The following is a 9,771-nucleotide window of genomic DNA, read 5'->3' as shown; positions in this document are numbered from 1 at the left end:
CTACCTGAGTTTAGAACAAACTTACCTGAACAAGCAGTCAGCTGCTTTACTCATTCGTTGCGCTGAGGCCAATTTGAAAAGACAGCATTTTGACAGCATTTTGCAAGACTCACACCTGTCGAAAGGAAGAGAGAAAGAGACTTGTAAAGCGCACCGTGCCACCAGACAAGGACGAACAGTACGAAACAAGCTGGGCTCCATGCCACAAGCTGCTAAAATCTCAAGGAACACAAAGTAGCATTGTACAAAGACTTACCTCCATACCTCCAGCATCCAGTGCATCGCAGCTGGCCTGGACCACTACTCACAGTGAAGCAACTGGAGTCGGATGCTTACCTGACATGTCCAGCCCAACTTCTTTATCAAAATACGGTGAGCACAACTGCCTGCGCGCCAGCCAGCATACTTAAGGGGGACATAACGGGGAGGTGAATATCTGCACTTACTTACCTCTAGGTCTCATCCAGACCCCCTCGCACATCTTACAAGAGGCTCTGAGTTCTACCGGGTCCCTCCCAACTTCACTGTTCACTGGGGCTATGGTTCTTCAGCGGACTAGTGGGGGAAGGAGTGGCTTGGGTATTCACCGTAGCAATGTTTTCCAGTGGGGGAAGTGCTTCGGAACAGTCCGGATGAGACACTCCTGCGGGGCACCAGAGGTAAGCGTTACAACTCGACCCACAGGGCTAGAGTATAGTAGTTTGATGTAACTGAGCATCACAGACCCCATGCCTATTTTTTCCTGTACCAGAAACAGGTATTTCCACAATTCCATGTCAAATGCTTTCTGGGCATCAATCGTTGCCGCCACAGCCTCTGCATCGGAATTCATCCTGGCCTTTACATTGAGTAGCCGGCAGATGTTGAGAGATGTTGAAGAATGTCGCTCTGCCTGGAATGACCCTGCCTGGTCCTGATGAATAATGTGGGGCATTAATGAAAGCAGCCGGTTCGCTGTCTATATTCATGAGTGAAACAGGGCGATAGGATTTGCATTCATTGCTGGGTTTGCCAGACTTTAGCGGTATGGTTATGAGGGCCTCACGCAGGGAGTTAGCCAGCGACTCCTCGCAGACTTCGATTAGATATGGGGACAAGAGCGCCCCATATTCCCATAAGAACACAGCAGTTAGGCTATCTGGGCTGGGAGCATTTCACCAGGTACCCAGGGATGTATCTCCCGCTGCGTTATAAGCAAAGAAAGTTTCAAAGTCTGATTTAATTTCAGCCTTAAACCAAATGTCCTTCAGAGCCTCCGAGTTGAATCAACAAGTAGAACTAGGGGATGGAGGTCTATTAGTCCTCATATTCAAAATTACTGGGAATGGTCAGATAGTGTGCAGGGTTGGATATGACCCTGAGAACCCTACCCAGGAGTGAGCAAGAAAACAGAAACATTTCAATGCGCAAGGAATATGTACTGAGGAATAGAAAGAGTATTTGCATGTCTGTGGGTGTGTGAGCCTCCAGGCATCCATTACGGATAATGTGCTCATGTGTACTGTACTGCCAATCGGCGGGCAGCCGTGAATAGGGATTTGGGGGTAGCGCCAGTCCTATCCAGTCCGAGGTCCAGAATAAGGTTCATACCCCCCCCCCACAGGAATGGGACCCCGCTATAAGAGGAAAGTATTTCCACAACTCCATCAAAATATTCTGGGGAGTAAACATTAGGGCAGTACATAATTACCAGCAGTGTTTCAACCCCCTCAAAGTTAAAATGTATGATGACATAACATCCAGCCGGTTCAATGTGTGACTTTCTTTCAACAAATTTCACAATTGTATGCACCAACGTCAACACACCACAAGACTCAGTCGAATTAGAGGTGAACTATATATATTCCCACCTCAAGTGAGAGCAACACAACGGCAGGTGTCATCCTTAGCATGGGTTTCTTGTAATAGAAGGACATTGACCACACGTCTGGCGGCGTAGCCCAATCTCCCAGTCAGGGACAGCCTTCCGAGTGTCCCAGAGCAACTCTCTATCATTAAAGACCTGGCACCGACCAGAGCGCAACTGCCGCCTGCCCAAACACCCTCAATCCCGATGAAGTATCACATGGGATAATATAACACTCAGCTGCGTGACCCTCATCTAAGTGCAACCTCCAAGCTGAAATCTAAAGCACTACCCTCCTCACTTCTTGCCCCACCAGGTACGTTGATGGGTGCCCCACCACTAACCCCCCAAATACCATTAACTAAGGCTACCGATGTATTACTGCCTATTGTGATTTGTGACTATGTTTCTTTGTTGCCCATTGATCCATTGATTATTACAAAGAATAACCATGCCTCCCCTCATGAAACGGTCATTACTAAATATCCTGCATTGGTGCACACCCCCTTTGCTTATTGGGAAAAATGTTAATGTTGACCCCCGAGCTATTGTTGATGCTGATTGTCCTGCATTGGTGCACACTACCCCTGTGATTATTGGGAAAAATGTTAATGTTGACACCCAAGCTATTGTTGATGCTGATTGTCCTGCACTGGTGCCCACCCCCCCTTTGATTATTGGGAAAAATGGTAATGCTGACACCCAAGCTATTGTTGATGCTGATTGCTCTGCATTGGTGCACACTACCCTTGTGATTATTGGGAAAAATGTTAATGTTGACACCCAAGCTATTGTTGATGCTGATTGTCCTGCATTGGTGCCCACTACCCCTGGGATTGTATTGAATGAACATGTTGTCACTAGGCCTGCCAACCCATTAGCATTGGATATCCTGCCTATTGACAGTAGCGCAGCACCCGCTCTTAAATGTGCCTTAGTGAACGCCTGATCAATCCCTGCCCACATTCTTGATGTGCACGACCTGATCACCAGTGACCATCTAGACCTCCTCTTTCTCTGTGAGACATGGCTACAGGAATCATCCAGCCCTGACCTATCTCTGGCTATCCCTAATGGCTATACTATCTTTAGGCAAGATAGGGTTGGCCAAAGAGGGGGAGGTGTTGCCGTCATTGCTAGAGATACACTTAACATCAGGAGAATTCAAGGTGACTTAGGCCTTAATGCCGAATATCTCTTAATCAAACTTAAGATCGAGCCCACCTCCACCATTGCCTTCCATTTTATGTATCGTCCTCCTGGCTCCTCAACAGATTTCCATGAGGCTCTTATACACACGCTATCTCACAACATCAAAAAACATCAAATATAGTGCTACTGGGTGACCTTAATCTTGGCCTGAATGATACTAACGAGGCACACACATCCGCTCTACAAAAAGCATTAACCACATTAGGGTTCATCCAAGCCATTACTGAGCCTACCCATATGAAAGGACGCATGCTGGATTGGGTAGCTCATCATAACTGTCCCATCCTCGTCCCAGACATCTCCCCCATCCCTTGGTCTGACCACTTCTGATTCAAACTAGACATTGCCACCACTACTGGTCCACCAAACCCAATATAACGTCAAAAGCAGTCTTCTCTAGAAGCTTGCGCAAACTTACAATAGAGAATCTTCTCCCACATCTCCTAACACCAGCTCTCCAGCCTCCATTTCCTAATGATCCAGGCCTCCTCGCAAACTCCTTTAATCAGGTCATCACTTGCGCGGTTGACACCAAAGCGCCTCTCACCCTTAAGAAAGCGAAGAAAATCAAGCACTCCAATGCATGGTTCACCCAAGAATTTATGGAACTACGTTCAACTAAAAGGGCCTCGCTTGCAACTTGGAAGAAGAAACCCAACGAAAAAATGAAAGCAGCCTTCAAAGCTTGCACTAGACAATACAAAGCAGCCATCACTCAGGCTAAAGCGGCATCCTTCAATAGGAGGATTAACAATGCCAAATCTGGAACTAAGGAGATCTTTACAATCTTCAGGGAACTGGAGACTCCTACAACCCCTCCATCTACCCTCATAACGGATGTGTCATGGTGCAACACTATTCAAACTGCCATGCTAGATAAACTGGAAACTTTGCAAGCCAAAATTCTAGCGCACCAAAAAGCATTATCCTCTCTTATAGACACGCGTCCCCCCACTCCCCATACTGCCCTTGCAGGTAAAGAGGTACCGACATTTGAATTCTCTGACATGAGGGAATCAGAAGTCATAGCTCTTATCAAATCTATCAAACCATCCAATTGTAAAGGGGATGCTTGCCCAGCACACATCATTAAGGAATGTACCCCTGCCCTAGATCCCTTCATTTAAAAAATGTAAAGTTTGCTTGTTCCTGGATGGGTGAAAGTGGGTCTCAATATGTCAGCAATAGTACTGGATAGTACTCCCGGTTGAGAGTCACTGAATCAGATCACTGCAAGACCAGAGACTACGAGGACTCCTCCGGGCAGAGGTACTATCCAGTACTATTGCTGACATATTGAGACCCACTTGAGAAAGACCTTAAAGGTTGAAACACGTTTCGGCACTAATGAAATCTAACTGAATTGCATACTTTTAACCAAATGTGAGCCTTAAACAACTATTATGTATGTCACAAGGGTGCCAATCTATGGTTAAAGTATGTTAAAAAGCAATACATCAACAATTGTTGCAAACACGTACCATGGGTGGAAACTAACACTCATTTAAGTATCAAGGAACCCCTGACCAGCGCCAGAGTACAAACCATTGGATCTCAGTGACCCAGAACAACATCTAGTGTGTAGACACCCAAATGTCAACAAGTACAGAGCAGTTGCTAAGGGGAAAGCTGTTTCTGTGTCGGCATGCTAAACATGTAACTCTGAACATATTATTCACTGTGGCGGAACAAATATGTGGCACACTCCAAAGAGCACACAGAAACTCATGCGCGGTTCCATTGCAGAGGATGTCAGCCAGGATGATTTTCAGCAGGAGGGGCACCCACAACATAGTCCACCGGAATCTGGGACTCTATGAATTTCACGGCCTCCTCTGAGACCGTACAAAATTATAACTTCCCTCGGACCTGAAAGCGCAAGCATGCTAGAAATAGCATTGCATATTGAATATTACGGTCTCTCAGCATTTTCTTGATTCCAGTGAAGAGACAACATTCTTGGTGGACCACAATGCAAAAGTCTGGGAAGATTTGAATGGTTTGGGATCCCAGCCGCAGTTCCCTCTTGTCTCTGGTGAGCCGGAGTATTTGGTCTCAGTCTCGGTAGATTCGGATTTTAACAATGATCGGTCAGGGGAAATCTCTGGGTTTGGGCCTTGGGGTGAGTGCCCGGTGTGCACGTTCCACAGCAAAGAATGGTGAGTTATGGGTCATCAAGGAGCTCCTTGAGCAAGTTCTCCACAGCCTGCTCCATGCCCTAAGACAGCACAAACTTTGAGAACCCCACTGTGCATATGTTGTTTCTCCTTGACCTGGACTCTAAATCATCACATTTCTTTTTAACCAATTTCATGTCTTTCGTCAGGGCGACCACAGTAGTCTGGAGGGAAGGCAGGTTATCTTCAGTCGACCCAATTCTTTCTTCAGCTTCATTAATCTGTAGGTCATCTTTAGCTAGCTGGGTGCGCATTGATGAAACATTTGCAGTTATGTCAACACATTTTTTGATAGCCTACATCATTTGCTTGAGGTCATGGGGCAGATGACTCAGGTATCAGGTCTCTCGGGGTGGGTCAGGAGGTGCCTCATTTGGCTCTGCACGGGGGGCTGCCTTGGGAAACGTATCCATGGCCTCCGTTTTTTTTCCCCCGCCTGCACCCTTAGTCATGTTTAGCAGATGAAGGAGAGTAAGAGTGGGATTGGTGAGGGGTGTACTACACAGGGTCTCCGGCAAGGCAGCACCACTGATCAGGATTGAGCCACAGGGCACAAACACTTGGCGTTCCCAAGGTAAGAGCCCACAGCAGATCATAGTATGTAGCTCCCCTAGCCAAACAACGCAGGCCACAAGGATTTGCGTCCTCCTAGAGGGTGCAATACTCTCTAAAGTATTGCGGGATGAGCCCCATTGCGGTGGCCGGGACTTAGGTGGGCGGCTTGAAGGGCAAGTTTGCACCCTTAGGGAGGGACCACCCAGCAATGACCAGGTGATGTACAGCAGCTCCAGCCAGACACTGGTCGCCTCCCCGTCCGGTGCAATCCAGTCTAAGCCTCCCCAGGGGCCGGGAGCGGAGTGCCAGTCAGGGCCCCAGCGAGAAGGTGATGCAATCCAGATGAAGGAGTTCAGGGGCTGAAGGCAAAGTAGAGGAGCTGATTCCCGGCTGGCATATGCAGGCAGGGGCCCCCAGGTGTTTCAAGTGTTGTTTCCAGTGCTGAGTAGTGTGGGCTGCCTTAATCGGGGTCAACCGGGGTAAGCCGATGAGGGGCCGCATCCTCGGGGTCCCACGAGGCAAGCTCCACTGCAATGGAGCTGAGATGGGTGGTCCGCTCTGGTAACACTGAACCACAGGGACTCATGGCGGGGTGAGTGCAGCCAGGGCTGATAAGTAGGGGGTCCCCCATGGGGCAGGCTCGGAATTGTACTGGAGCAGCACTCCCAGCAGCACCAGGAGAGACCACAGGCCCACGGAAGTGCGTCATCAATAGGGCACCAGCTCCGACGCTGGCAGGTCGAGGCTTTGCCGTGAGACACTCAGCCTCAAAGCAGGGCTCGACGGGCAGAAGGCCCCGTGGCCAGCAGACCGGGAATCCGCTGGGCACCAGATTTATTCAAGGAGTTGGTGCAGCACATCCTCCCAGGGGCTTCAGAGCTACAATTCTGGGTGGGTGCAGATTATGGATCTGCCACAGATAAACGGATGATCGTGCTGACATGAGGAGCTCAAAGGCTAGGCACCAATCTTCATCGGCTGCTCAACGGTGCCCCTTAGCGGTACTTTTCTACCTAGTGAGGAAAGAGCAATCTTGAACCGCTCACAAGAGGTTAAGGGCCTGATTCACAGATGTGTTTTATAATGGTTCAATGTCCTTGGAAAACACTCTGTAAATCAGGCCCTAAGTGAAGGTAATGGAGGATACTAGGGGTGGGTCTGGATTGAGTCTTGCTTCCTCCAATCTGCCGCCATACCTAGCAGCCATTAAGGGAATTAGAGGCTTTTGGGTCCATTTCATTTTTGTAGAAATGGCCTTCTGGATCCTCAAGGGTATAGAGATAGGCACCTTAGCGTAAGGTCTCCCTTTCCTATCTGGGATCTCTTACTGGTATTAAATGCACTGCCACCCCTCTCCTTAGGGATCCCTTTAAACCTTGTGTCCTGTCAGGACATTTTGTTTTTATCCATGTCCATCAGATCACAGACTGTGTGTGCTGGGGCTCTCCTCTATACACAACTGTACATTAGTTTAATTTGGGTTGTCTCATCCTTATTCCTAAGGTGCGCTCTGATTACTTTGATTTCCACATTCATGAGGTCCTCATCCTTCCCAAACTTAGTGGCCGGCAGGAGGGAGCTGAGGCCATTCTTCCTCACGACCTGGATAGGGTGTGATAGTGTGAATATACCTTGAACACAAAGATAGCCCAGTCAGACAATCAAGATTTGTGTCACCTTGGCCCTCACAATGCTGGGAGAAAAACAATGACAGCTACCATGAGTAGGTGGTTAAGGATGGCTACCGACATGGTCCACGAGGCTGCTGCTTCTCAGCTCCCAGGAATAGTGCAGAGTAGATAAACTAGGGCCATGTCAGCATCTTGGGCGCATACAAGGATGTTCCATTGGAAGACATTTGTAGAGCCGCCAGCTAAGCAACTCCCGAAACTTTCATTAATCTCTACAAGCTGTATATTGGGTTTCCTAGACAATCCATCGGTCAAGCAGTACTTTCACACATCACATTAAACAAGAGATGTTCATCACAATAAAAGAACCAGGTGTTTGCACTACATTTCTCTGTTCAGGTTATATTTGTTAGGCAATATCCCCTGGTATGGGTTTGTATGGCCTCATATGATTAGACTTGGGACAAGGTTGAGGGGGGGGAGTACTGGTAACCCCATTACTCTGAGTCCTCCTCTTCTTTATCCCAGTCCTGAATTCCTCTCCTGTCACCCTATGAGGGATACTGCTGAGGTGTGCCTGGCAAATCCACACGAATGCCTATACAAGAGCCCAAACCGTTGGCTTTGCCAGTGCTTGTTTTAACAGGAATTCTGTGAAAGGAGCAGATTGAAGGACAGATACATTGCTTATGAATCAAGTGGTTTAAGGCAACTCATGGTTCAAGTGTCTAAAGGCAAACATTGTATTACACAAAGATATTTTTTGAGAAATCACAGCGTGGCTCATTGAATTCCTGGGGTTGATGGGGTGTATGTTTTGGGAGATAGGAGCAGGTAGTGGGTGGGAATGGCCACGGCTGGTCAGTGGGTGGGTACACAATCAATACCCACAGGCTGTGTTTCCCTCCTCACTTCACAGCTCTCTTCTATCTTCACTTCACATGACAATAGTTTTTGCTTATAGGCAGTGTTTACTGCACCACCTAATCGGTAAAACGAAAAATAGCTTTCAAATAATTAATGCCAGGGGTGGCCTGCCTTGGAAGGCTTATGCTTCATACAATTAGGACTGGGACAAGGAATGAAAGGTCTGAGAGTAATGTAATTGCTGTTAGTAATTTGGGTATTAACACTTTAATAAATGGCACATAATAATAAAAAGAACAGTGAATGTGCATCCCCCTGAGGGCAGGGGCTAGTGTACTGTAAGAATGGAATGATGGGTGAGATGCGCTTCTCTCTCCCCATCCTAGGTGGCGACAAAGTGTATATGCACTTACAACAAATTCCCGAAAATGGGAAACTTTTCATTCTTAGACTACACTGAATGAATACTCTAGGCACTTGGGCCCAGTCATGTTGTGCCGAAAGCACGTTTTCTGATTGTTACAAGGCCGAATGCTCTGTATATTTCCAAAACATCACGGTATAACAGAATAGTGTTGGTGAAATGTGGGTTGAATGGTTGTGCTGCATCCCTGGAGTTGTGCATGCAAGCATCTGAAATTTACCTCGGATGCCTTCTGCGGTTTTTGTTCTGCGCCTTGGTTGATAGACACTGTTTTACTGATATATAGAGAGTACAGTATAATGGTACAAGGACACCATTTCAAACAATAAAAAAGTAATTGTTTGCTTCCAATATAAATGTACTCCCCCGTACATAATTTCTGAACGAGGTATGTTGGTTGAACACAAACACAGTAATAGCTTCAATGCGATCTTTCTTTTTACAAGGTTTGGGGTCGGGCAGATCGCTTCGACCAAGGCATCCCGCTAAGTAGGCGGGTCACCCACGGGGCGACCTGTACCCGTTCAAAAATTCCGCTCACATTATGAGTGAGGATCTTGGCGTCACCCAAGATCGTTATTTTCCTTACTCATTAGTTTAAGGCATAAGGAAATAACCAACTCGCCGACCATCCTATTCTTTTTGAAACCCTTTAATGTTAGAGTGGTTCAAGTGTGGGCTGATCTACTTTTGCATAAAAATAAAAAAAAACAGTTACTGGGTCGTTCATTATATTAAAACTATTCTTGTTTCATTTACAATACGAAATCTACATGCTGACTCCCATCCATTTTATATTGTATGCAAATAAAAGTAGGCTGCTTTGCCTTCTGGGAACAAGGACTTCAACCAATTTCTCGGTGAGTAAAGAAAACTAGCAGTGGGGATAGTGTAACACTGATACACCTGTTCGAATCATAAATACGTCTCTTGCGCATTCATTAGCAGAAGCTACTTCTGAAGACTTGAGCATGTAAACATGCATAATTTTACAAATGAGCATTTTCATAACTCCTGCTGATCATTTTCACTTATGTTATGCACGATATGAAAAGGTTA

At 46.9% G+C, this 9,771-nt stretch overlaps 1 non-coding gene across 1 annotated transcript; it reads right to left on the bottom strand.

Annotated features, from left to right (window-relative positions):
* Positions 1 to 9,167: 9,167 nt before the first annotated feature.
* Positions 9,168 to 9,318, bottom strand: LOC138570452 (U12 minor spliceosomal RNA). Its single transcript, XR_011303505.1, has one exon. It is a non-coding gene; the product is annotated as a U12 minor spliceosomal RNA (small nuclear RNA).
* Positions 9,319 to 9,771: the final 453 nt, after the last annotated feature.

This window comes from Ambystoma mexicanum, chromosome 2q (assembly GCF_040938575.1).
Source record: "Ambystoma mexicanum isolate Mex_15411 chromosome 2q, UKY_AmexF1_1, whole genome shotgun sequence".
Lineage (NCBI taxonomy): Eukaryota > Metazoa > Chordata > Amphibia > Caudata > Ambystomatidae > Ambystoma > Ambystoma mexicanum.
The sequence above is the reverse complement of the archived record's forward strand: the minus strand, read 5'-3'. Positions and strand labels throughout refer to the sequence as shown.